The following is a 12,466-nucleotide window of genomic DNA, read 5'->3' on the forward strand; positions in this document are numbered from 1 at the left end:
GGAGAATGAATCAAAAAAATCACAGTCAACCCTGATTTAAGTGCTGCATCATGTCCACCTCCCTTCAAAAATGTGCTTCCTCAAGTATTACTTCACTTGGATGTTTGACCTTCATTGAGCAGAATCATGTATAATGCTGAGGGAGGAAAGTTTCTCTCCTTTAATCTCAGTTTATGATGTGAACGATCGAGATGATTCACTGGCATCAAAACTAAACTGGACTTCTCACGGAAGGAGGAGACATCTTGTTTTCAGCTGCTAAAACTTTTAAAATGAGAAATATTTGCACAGATTCAGGGTTTTTCATTGAGGCAGCTGAAGCAGATGTAATTTAAAAAGACTTATGAGTGTGTTTTATTTGTCTGGAAAGTGTTTTTGGTTTCTCACTGTTCCACAATTCAACAGTTTTTGTTTCTATATTCAATTTGTGCGTCGATTCGGATAGAAACTTGACTGACGTGACGCCTGTAAGTAGAGCTGGATCGATATCAGTCAGGTCACGTATCAGCTTATTGATGATGTATCAGTATCAGTGTATATGTTGGCCATTAAATAGTCTGAGTCATTGGATACAGACTGTGGTTACAAGCCTGTCATTGGTCGTTTTCTCTTCTGCTTCCCGTCCATTACTGAACATGGTCAGTTTTGACTAAGTCGTATAATCACAGTTGTCATTCGTCTTTTATTGTTTTGTGTGGTGTGAATCAGCCTTTTTAATGACAGTAATTCCTGCACTGTTGCTGCACCCTTAACTTAGCACCACCCAAGACGATGGCGATTGGTTTGCAGAAGCACTAAAAAGCCAGAGTGTTTTTTTTCCTCCCTGTAGCAGAATGATAATGAGTGCAGCCAAACTGTTCTTGCTATATGAGACCAGCCATTAAGTATCAAGAAATTGCAGAGTTTGTCCACTAGAGAGCAGTGATGAGTCTATGTTTACGCTGTAAAATGTTGCGTTTAGTGTGCATCTGGGGAAAAAAGAAAGACACTCTTGGAGATTTGTAAGCAAGATAATGTAAAAAATCACTTTAAGTCCCAAATATCGATATAAGTATCACTTCAAAAATTCAGAACTGGTCGGGCTGTAACTGTAGGTTTTGATAGTTTCATGGAGCATGTAAACATGACAGAGAGAAAGAACAAGGAAGTTAAAATAGTCTTTAGATGGATTTCCTTACAAGTGTAAGCTGAATTTTAACCAGGAAATCAGCAAAAGAAAATGAATATTAGCGCATGTTTGAATCCACTATCGTTATGTGAGATGATGTGACCTTGCAAATGTGTTTTAAACATCACATTTAAACATGTTTAATGTATTAATTTGAGGAAGGTTACAGTCTCCTCCTCATCAGATCTTGTGTTTTTGTCTCCTCTGTTGAAGCTTGAGTGATGTTTAAGTCACATGCTTCATGTACGTCAGGATTTTTAATATTTATTTTAGGTGTTCCAGGTTTTTGATGTTGACCAAACTGAAACAGGCTGCATTTAACATCTGGTTTCATTATTGATTTATCAGCTGATCACTGGTCTATAAAATGTTTGTCACAGCCTGAGTTGATGTCTTTAAATTGCTTGTTTTGTCCGACCAAACCTTAAAGTATTTATTCTTTGTTCACTAAAGACAAAGAAACTCTGCAGATCATCACAGTTATGAAGCTGGAACGAGGGAATGTTTGAAAAATAGTTGATTTTTTAAACATCTGTCAGCTAATTGACAAATGGTTGCAGCTCTAGTGAGGTAACTCCAAATTGTACGTTTTCAGGTGAAAGTAATCAATGTGAAATTTATTTGGAACTGTGTTGGCAGTAAATAAGTGTTATTGGATCATATGTTAACAATGCTGCTTTTCAGTAAAATGTGATACCCTCCACATTTTCTGAATGGCATTCTAGTCACGAGGAGCAGATTGTTTCTTGTTTGTTTTCACATTGTGAAGGATTTTTATTGGCAATAAAACATGTGCCAGTAATCTTAATAAGTTGAAGGGCTATTCAGAGATTAAAGGAGATTTAAAACATCTAAAATATTTCTGTGTAGCTGTTACAGAGACTTTTTGTTGGGGGAAAAACATCCATGCTTAATGATCTGTGCCTGTTGGTTTAAGGCCAGATATACGCTCATGCTGTTTTCATTGTCTCGTCGTTTCTGAACAAAGACCAAGCTTTATGTCAGAAGAAATAAGGATGGAAGGATTGTTTGAACCTTTTTGAATTATAGGCTCTGAGACATGGCCAGTGTTCAGGCTGTAAAATATTTAAGTTTCACTGAAGATCTCCTATGAAATGCTCGATGAATCTTTCAGTGTTTGCAGGCAGCATTTTCCTAATTTTGCTTTGAAAAGGAATGACGTATCCCTTGTGTCTTGTCCAAATTGTCTGTTGATGTAATGTTGCAGTTTGTTGTTTTTGGCAGTCGCAGATCAATGTCGTATATCACAGAAGAAATGCTTGTAGACTCAGTGGCACAAAGACGGCGTCGAAACCATGACTTCATGATTGGAGCAGACTTGTTTCCTGAAATAAGTGAAAACTTTTGAGACGAGGGAATTTGATCATCTTTCTAGCATTTGAGAGGTCATTCAATTAAACTTCTGATCCTCTAAACTTTAAGATCTCTTCCAGGCATGTTTAAAAAGAGCACTCCTCTGAATCCGCATTGCATTGGACTTGAAAAGGACAGTTTAAAGAAGTTAGCTAACATTAGCATTAAGCTTTGTTTACTTACCTGTCCAGAAGAAATGTTGCAAGTTGAGCAAAAAAACATAATTCCTTTACTTGTCAAGAGCGGTAGAAAGCAACGGCAATGTTTTCCATGCATTCGTCAACACCTAGTGCCTACATTACTCATGGTGCAACTTAACCATTGACCGATCATCCAGAGATTTGGGTACGTTATCTTAGTAGCAGCTAATGTAGCCGCTAGCCTCAAGCGGACTTGAGCAGGATAGAGTTACTTTTCTGATATTTTATCATTAGTTGACTGCTAGACATAATATGTCTCCCACTCTCAGTTTTTACATCTTATTTGTTGCATGTAGGATTGTTACTGGCTCTAAAGTAGCTGTGATGTTTTAAAGTTTTATGTCTGAAACTCTGATCTGAGGTGAACTCAGAGCAACTTTCCTCCTTCAGCAGACGAGTGTGACAACAGCTTTCTAGTGTCAAACTCTGCACATAATATCATTCTGCACAGTGATGGTCAAACATGGGGGGACGGAGACTTAAAAGTCCACCACAAGGGAAAGGCATGCGGCGTTGTGAATGCATAGTCTACTTTGTTGATTGGGTGGAATCTTTGGAATTTTATGGTTGATTCATGGAACAGGAAGAATTTAAACATGCGGCTGGGAGGATTTCAGGATGAATGAGGCCGAATGTGTCACATTTGGAACAATATTTGGTCAAGAACACGAGGACCCACTGGTGCTGTGAACATTTCATCCTGAGGAATGACCTCAGAGCTGCTGAAAGGGGGGAGTGGTGGGATAAATGTGGTTCCACTCTACGCTCACCCGATTACATTTATGGTCTGCGCACCCCGTGTTTGAGCTCGATTGAAGTTTTGTGAGAGCTCTGTCCCAGTGCAACTTTGAGATTGCATATCCAAGCTGCGCCGCATTACATCATGAAAAGCAGAGCCAGTGACTTATTCAAGTGTAATGGGCAGTATAAGTGCTCGCTCGCTCTGTTCGCCTCTTTAATTGTTCACAGATGTTCTGCACGCCTTTGTGTCCCACATCTTGTTACAGCCGGTTCGCGCAGACGCCACATACGGTGTTCAGACTTTATTGTAGAGGGAGGGGAACGTGGCATGGAGTAAGTGTTTAATTTGGCTGTTGGTTCTGTTAACTGGTTTTGGTTATTAAATCATTTATTGGGCGTTAAAGTCCACCACAAAGCATAACCAAGTTGAAACAATCAGGCGAATTATCAGAAATGCTGAGTCAGTCAATCATGGTTGATCATCAGAGAATTAACCAACAGCTGCTCCGGTAATTGATTCATCATTTAAGGCATTTTCTAGTTAGAAATGCCAATGGGTAGCTGGTATTTTTTTACTTTATTTTCCCATGTTTTTGGGTGTAATGATCGATAGGGACAAAAATGTTTGAGATTGGTGCAGTGCCAACAGTGCTTGTTTTTCCCACTGACAGGCTCAGGTTGTTCTTATGACAACATGAGTGGGATTTCTACAGAGATAAACCTTTTCAATTAAGAGTTGTTTAAACTGAAACATCTCTATATGTCACTACCAAACTCCATTGACAAAAACAGCAGTTTTACTGAGCAGAACTGGTCACACAATAAGACAGAGTGAAAGAAGTTTTCAGAACTTTAAGTTCATAAGTACCACGCGACAGAGGAAGTAAACTAACGAGTCGAGGCTGTGGTATTCCAGCAGGTCCTATGTTCTGCTCAGTAAAATTACTGTTTTTGTCAATGAAGTCTGGTGGCAATATACAGCCATGTTTCTGGTTAAATAAGATACCTTTCTTGCTCAATACTGCATTGATTCAAAGATTTTGTCCCCATCAGGTTCAAAAACACCAGAATTATCCTTCAAGAGCAGAAACAATTAGTTGATTAGTTGATCGACAGAAAATTGTGTAAACTATTTTGATGATTGATTTAACATTTGAGGCATTTCTAAAGCAAATACAAGACTCACAGCTCACAGCAGGAGGGAGGACTTTTTACTGAGAGCTCCGCAAGACGCCGCCATCACGACTGTTTACACGCACACAATGCAGATATTTTGATCAAAGGAATTATCTTCGCCTGCGTTGTTTCCCCCACAGCCCCCCTTTTGTTTTCTCCCTCTTGAACCCAGCCACCTCAGCTCAGGCCTTGCTGGGATTATTTGTACGCATGTTGGCGAGGATACGAGCTGAAGAAGTTGCGAAGAACAAACCTTAAAGCCTCGACTTTGTGTGGCCTCTGAAACAAGCGTGATCGAAAGTGCCTGAGGAATCCTAATAGTATGCGAGAGCACTCCCACCAAATGCAGAGGACTCATTCAAAATCCACCCCACAGAGGAATCTGTGGTCATACAAACATTGAAGTTGGCAAAACACTGCTTTAGCTTCTGCAGCTGTAACAAACATTCGATTCATCAGTCCGGCCAGAGAAAATACAGCCTGGAATGTAGCTTTAATCAATTCAAGCAAACCAGGTCCCCACCACACCCTGTTTTTGGGCCAAAAAAGAGGATTAAATAGCTGTAATTTTGTTCAGTTTTTTAATGCATACAGTCACTTCTCTTAGATTCTCTGCTCAGATTTCTGCTTTGAGTTATGACCCGTGATAATTTGGATTAAGATGTAGATAAAGAATATCAGTGACCATGCGAGGTCGTGTCTATATTCTTGCATCCTCTGCTCTGAACAGTGTTTCTTTGTGTGCCCCTTGCAGTTTATTTTCATTTGTCTTAAAATAAGTTGTTATTGAGGATCTTTATGCACCCCCGCCCTCCCCCCACCCTGCTGCAGCTAAACCCTCTCCTACAAGGTGCTCACTGAAACGCTGGTGCTTCAGTGTTTTTGAAATTCTCATGAACTTCCTGTTTCAAAAACCTCTCTCTGCCAGTGCGACCTATATGCCTTGGAAAAACATCAGCTTTTTTTTTGTCGGCGTGATGGAGAGCAGATTGTTTGGAGGCTTAAACAAGGATCTCCATATATAACCCTCCATATATTATCTTTTATTCTGTGCCATAAATAGGTCTTCCTCTTGGCCAGACCTTGGGAAAAGGATGTGGATGATGAGTACGCCTGGCTCGAGTTTTGAGCCGCAGCGGCTGCCAGCCAGATGTGGCCAGATGTGGAGAAACTGTCCATCGCCAAAACCACTTGTGCTCCTCTTATACCTTCTTTTGGCGGGTGTCATTGTTCTGAACGTGCCTGGAGTGTTTATGACAAACCATGCTTGATTTAGTCAGGCCCTTTCTGGGTCACCTCCTTCACTGAGCGTGTTAACTCTGGGTTTACTAATCCAGCTCCATCAGAACCATGAGTGGAGCGTTTGATATGACAGGAAATGAAAAAACAATCATCACAAGGAAATGAAGTTACTACAGCAGCAACAAGAGTGAGGTGAAATACTTTTTTTTCCTTGTTAGACTCCTGTTGATTCCCACTGTACATGGCAGTTTCTTTATTTCCCCAGGCACCCAAAAACCAGCTGGTAGTTGATTAATCAACTGACAGAAAATTAACTGTCATTTCATCAAGTAATATTTAAAGGAAAAATGCCAAAAATTCACTAGTACCAGCTTCACAAATGTGAATATTTGCTACTTTTCCCAGTTTTTTAATTGTAAATTCAGCATCTTTGTGTCTTATCATTACTCCCTGAAGCCCACGTTAACACACAAGGGGTGAGTGATAAGTCTGATTTCAATGATTATACAAAACATTTGATAACTTCTGTCGTGTGTCTGTTTCGTGTAATTGAACATTTTTAAAGTGAGCACTGTCTGAGTAAATGGACAACATGAGTCTTTGTGCATTGTCATCCACTGCATGTGGATCTGAACTCGCACTATTCACCTGATTTGTCCACTACCGCCCCCCTAAGATGAAGAAGGAGCTCAGCGGTCGCCATGATTGTGATGCCTTTATTCGAGGTCTGAAAGCTCAGAAAAAATTAACCTCCGTCTGAAAAAATCGCTTTTTCACAGCAGAATTTTTGCATTCTGCATGAAAGTACTCATAACAAAAACAACAGCTCAAAAAAACAAATTGACGTGTGAATTAACTGCACAAAAAAATCCCCAATTTTCATTTACTCCCAACAGAAATACCACAAAAGTTAACTTCAAACTCTCTGCAAAATCACTTAGAGTCACATCACATAACTGTAATGAGAGCTGTTTAACTCATCTCCTTCTACCCTCGGACACAAATTTATCTGTCATCCCTTGTACATTAACTTCAGGGACGATTTATGACAATTTGACATTTTATTCAAAGAACAATCAACTGTTTATTGAAGAAAATCATTGTTTTATCATTTTATTGCTTAATAGTTTTATTGTGAGCTGTAAACTGTCAGCTTCCTGTCTCAGTGATGACTCCATCTTCCCAGTGAGCTGTCATATGTTTAGTTCTCCATGGTGGTTTATGCCGGAAAACTGTGGTACCTCTTGTTTTTTTTTTACAGTGTTCTCATGCTACTATAGCAGCTCAATAGACTGAATGTGATGGCTGCTTATGACCTGGATTAACTCCTCTGGCCCCTCTGCAGGCGTCTTGTTCAACCTCCACATTTTTTCCAGTCATGTCAGGGTTCAGTAGTTTGGTGCGAATAATGACTCACTGAGGATCAGGTAGTAAAGACGTTTGCTGACACACATGGAAATGTAGCTCGGAGCTGGACGAATCACAGTCGCTCCTCCTCTGGCAGGCGGTCTGGACACACAGCAGCTCGTAGTCTGGTTGGCAGGGTGACCGTACCTCTCTCTGCAGAGTATTTACTGTGGTATGAAACCTGCCTTTTTTATAGGGGCCACGACAAATGGTTTTCATTACTGGGCTTTTATGATTGCAGAAATGAACTGGAGAGCGCACTTTGAATCCTTTCACATGTGAGGGATTTATTAAGGTCATCGCAACTCTGGAATGAGATCATGATTAAAGCAATAGTTTCCTCCAAAGTCGTGAATAGAGCTGCAACTAACGATTATTTCCTGTATTGATTAATCTGACCTGTATTTTCTCAACAAACAGCTTAAAATTGGTTTATAAAGTGTCAGAAAATACTGAAAAATGTTGTCACAACCTGACAGTATTTAGTCTGATATCATAGAAAGCAAATGAATGAAGTAAATATTCATATCTGAGAGGCTAGAACAAATGATTGTTGTGGTATTTTTACTTAATAAAATAGTTTAAATCCATCAGATAGTATTTGTATATCACCTTTCTCACAAGTCAGTGCATTTAAAAGCGATTTTCAGATGACTGACAAGGTGATAATACGACTACAAAAACTAATTAGTGAAACAATGACTAAGAATTATGAAAATGTGCAACAATAACAAGCAAAATAGATAGAGAGAGAGTTTTAGCTGAACATTTAAATCTGCAGTAACTGATTTATTTATGTGGACTTGTTAGCAAACAGTTGCTTATTCACACATCCAGGTCCTTTCAGATCAATTAAAACTGATCACATGTTATAGTGCAGTAGTTGCAGTTCAGCAGCTCAAAACAACAGCATGGCTGTTACTGCTAACTCATGAGAATGATTCACATTACAGTCATATAATTAGCCTGCATGATGATCCCTATTATGAGCCGCTGAACACGTCAGATTTTCTTAAAATAAGTTCTCTTACAGTGTTAATAGAGTGAAATGAGGTAGAATCATGTTTTGAGTGGAGTATGCCTTTTTCATTTTGTAATAGCATGGTATAATACCTTCACTGTAAAAACAAAACAAATACTTAAATGCTAATTTTAGATCATATCACCCAGAGAAGCAGCAAATCTTCACATTTTAGGAGCTGTTTAAATTCTTCAAGATTAATTTTCTCTCCATTGATTAATCGACTGATCGTTCAGCCGTCCACTCGGCTCTTTGTATGTTACACAAATAGCTACGCTGACCAAACCAGACTGTGGGCAGGGGCTGATAATGGCTCAATGACTGCAGCCCCGACTTCCTAATGAGATCCCACTAAGCCGAGGCTTCATGCAAATTAACACAAGAGGCCTCCACCGACACCACCGGGGGTTTTTATAGCTCCAGCTGTAGACCCTGCACATCTCCTCTCTGAGGCGCGAGTGTCACATTTCTAAAAGGTGGATTAGCTCTCCATCCTCACATGGAGCTGTGCACATTACTGCCCATTAAGCTGTCTGCCCTTCAATGGGGGTTTGTGCCCCATGAGTCTGATTTACAACTCTCAATTCATGATTTCCCGGACACTTCCCTCGCTTCAGCTGCCATCTGACCACCAAACGGTAACGGTGGACCATCTGCTAACGGCTTGTTTCCTTCCTTTACTGCAACATCCTGCAACTAACGACTGTTTTTGTTTTATCTTCTTTGTGTTTTTTGAATATTATTTTTTTTAGGTTATAAAATGAGTGAAAAACGTCCGTCACAATTCCTACAAGAGCTGCAGTTATATTCTCCGTTCATCAAAATAACATGCACTGTAAAGGTGCTATAAGTAAGTTTTTGCTATTGCTACATAGCTAACGTTAGCATTAAGTGTTGCTATTTCAGCATCAAACTTTATTCCTTTACTCGCTAAGAATTGTCACCAGCTGTGGAAAGCAACACCAATGTTTTTCTTCAAGTTCTATCACTTCTTTCTTTATGAAGTTAGCATGCTAACCAGCTATCCCTGTCCCGTCATAGCTTGTAATACCACTTTGTGACAGTGAGCCACTGTAGCGTCCAGTCTGCCTTCAATCCAAGATGAGAGGATGAAGTAGAGCTGCTCAGAGGATGTATTATAGCCTCTTGTAAACGCAACAAAAGTTGAGGGTCATGGTAAGTAAATAGCTGCTAATGCTAACGTTAGCTATGTAGCGATAGCAAAAACTTACATATACCACCTTTAAAATCTTTTAAATCTGAAGCCAAGAAATTATATTTTTGCCTGAACAAATAGTTAAATGCTGTACTTTTTTAAATTACTGATCAATCTGTTGACAGTTTTGTCAGCTGTTTGTTTGATTAAATGCCTGTTGCTGCTTCATAGAACCCAAGATCAAGTCAAGTTGCCTGTTTTGTCTGACCAACAGTCCAAAACCAAAAAAAGACAAAAAAGAAGACTGTTGCATGAGGCAAAACACAGCGAATCCTTTCAATTTAGAGGCTACAACAAGGTAATGTTTAGTATTTTTTTGCTTGGGAAATTTGCTTAAATTATTAATTAGATTAATTTTTGCTTGCTGTATGTTTTGATTATCTGTCTCTTGTCTAATTTATTATCATATAGAACAAAGAGTAGCAGCAAATCCTTACGTTGGAGAAGCTAGAACTGGCTACGATTTGGCATCTTTTCTTGACATGTGATTAATCGATTATCTTTCAATTTAATCGACGCCTCCTCTCAGCCCCCGTCTGGTTTGTTTGGCTGATATTGTCCTTTGTTTTTAGGGCTTGAAAGATTTCCTGTGTCATGTTACGTTATCAGCACATGAGGAGCTGCATGCATGTAAATTGGTTGTTTGAAAAAGAGGTGTCATTGAGTGTGATGACGGCGTGACAAGTCCTGCTTTACATATTGTTTGCATTGAAGTTAAAGTCAGTCACATGTCATTGTCCAGTGTCCCCGTAGGAAAAGTTTAAAAGCAAAGTCTTCTTCCATTAGGACACGTTTTATTGCCCCTTGATATCCTTCATGTTCGGCTTGCTTTATGTCCACATTGAGTTTTTTGAGCAGTTTGTGAAGATCCTGTCGTGGGGGGGAAAGTGGATGGTGGAGGGGGTGACAATAGGCCTTTTATGTTGAGAGTTATCCTCATTCCCCTTGTGTTAGCTCCAGGGGACCATGTGACCGGCTCTCATTCAGGTCATGTTGGCCTGTTCAGCCTTTGACCCTCTTAGAAGGGAAGCTACTCCCTCAATGTCCCATTCATCGCATACAGATGTCTGTTAGCGTTAAGGTCTGACACAGTGGAGGTATGACAATCCCCTGACAGCCTTTCATTCAGTTTTTTTTTTTTTACAGCTGCGTATGTACTGTGCTGCTGTCTCACTCCAGCAGTTTTTCTTTGCTGTAATCATACCTCTGTTCCTACTGGACGTTAGAAGATTCATTCTTAACCTTCTCATGGACGAGATGTCGGACAATATCCGCAGTCCTCATTCTGTGCAAACGTATATTTTAGGTACTAAAAGGACAGATTGAGACAAATCAAGTGGGAATCTTCCAAAATTGCAGTCTTTTAAGTATGACAGTCCCTCTTTTACCCCTTTTCCACCAACATCGGATGGGTTCTGCTCCGGTTTGCGCACCTGACTTTGAATAATTTGAATCGCTTGGAGCATTACATCCAAAAATAAATCGGTTCAGAACCCAGAAAGTTGCTTCCCAGCTGCAACTGAGCAATAGCATATCCTACAGGCCATCTTGCAACAACTGCAGATAACGCAACTTTGATTATAATGGTTCCAGGTTTCAAGAATCCTGAACGGAACCGGCTCAAGAACTTGCCTTGGACTAGGGTTTGGATTCTGACAGCAGGGTCCATTTTTGGTCCGGTTCTGGAGTTTCTCCTCATTTCAAAATCAGTTATGATTTTAGAACTCCTGGAGTCTGAGCCTGGCTTTCTTTCTTTATTTCTTTAGGAGCCCTGTTAGCACCAGTATAAAGCCTTCACTATTCTTCCTGGGGTCCATCTCACATACAAACACACATTATACACACTACAACCACATACATACCATAACAAACAAAATATCTCATCATATTAGAATAACGTAAAAATTCATACAAAAAGTAAATTTTAACAAACACATTTAACAAACACAAAATTATAAATCAATCACAAATTTAATAAAATCTCCATAAACAAACTGAATTTCTCCAAAAAGAAAATCAATATAAATACTTGATCACTGATCATCTCATTCTAGACTCTCACATAGCCCATTAGAAACCAAGAAAATATGGCATTGAGATACATTTTCTGCCAAAGGCAAAACAACATTTTGTAGACATATTATTGTTCCTCTACAAATTTTTGCTGTTTTAATAAATGTTGAAGTTAAAGCCACATGCTTCCTGTACGTCATTAGTTTTATACTTTTTATTTTAGACTGTCCTTGCTGAGCTGCAGTGGAAGGACAGCAGCAACAAAAGGAGACTTTAGTAATGAAAAAGACTGAAACTTTGGAAGGTTTCCACTTGCTGAACCTTCTTGTTCAGTTTAATAAATTTTATAATGAAGATAAAACTCACAGAGCAAGGACAGTGGGGTTTTGTCGTCCCATCTCTCACACTGGAAGAGCAAAACCGTGATCCTATCTTTTAAAGTTTTAATTGAAGCAGTGATAATCATATGCAGGCTCTGTCTCTGACTCAGCCACTAGGTGGACACAGATTAGAGGCCTGGCCATGAGGACAGACTGGGCAGGTCTCGGCCATATGTGTCAGTAAATCCTCACTGGACACAAGCTCTTTTGATCTGGGTGATTTTTGATGTGAAGCTCAGCGTCTGTCGAGTGTTTTTTTTCCCCCCTCTCTTTGTTGTGGTTAATTCTTGATGACCTGTGCTGTTTTTTTTTTCTTTTAAAGGCAGCTCAGCTCATTTGCTAGTATTTAATAACAGTAGTTTATCTTTTGGGTTTCCCCCTGAGTTTTCCAAACTGGATTTACCAGCGTCTTTTCGTTTGATATTCATCTTGAAAGCGTTTTTTGCGGCTTCATTTTCGTTTCAGACATGGAAATTGAAATTCTGCTGTGAATCTGGGGCGATTCTGTACTTGCCAAACTGCCCTAGA

General features: G+C 39.6%; 1 protein-coding gene across 1 annotated transcript in view; it reads left to right on the top strand.

The window, feature by feature from the left end:
• The window catches only part of nckap5l (NCK-associated protein 5-like), a 39,128-nt gene that overhangs the window by 1,589 nt on the left and 25,073 nt on the right, over positions 1-12,466 (top strand). Inside the window, 4 exon segments of the mRNA XM_051071415.1 lie at positions 5,723-6,093; positions 9,082-9,179; positions 9,371-9,505; positions 9,760-9,843. The gene's annotated coding sequence lies outside the window, so the exon portion shown is untranslated.

Source organism: Lates calcarifer, linkage group LG6 (genome assembly GCF_001640805.2).
Source record: "Lates calcarifer isolate ASB-BC8 linkage group LG6, TLL_Latcal_v3, whole genome shotgun sequence".
Classification (NCBI taxonomy): domain Eukaryota; kingdom Metazoa; phylum Chordata; class Actinopteri; family Centropomidae; genus Lates; species Lates calcarifer.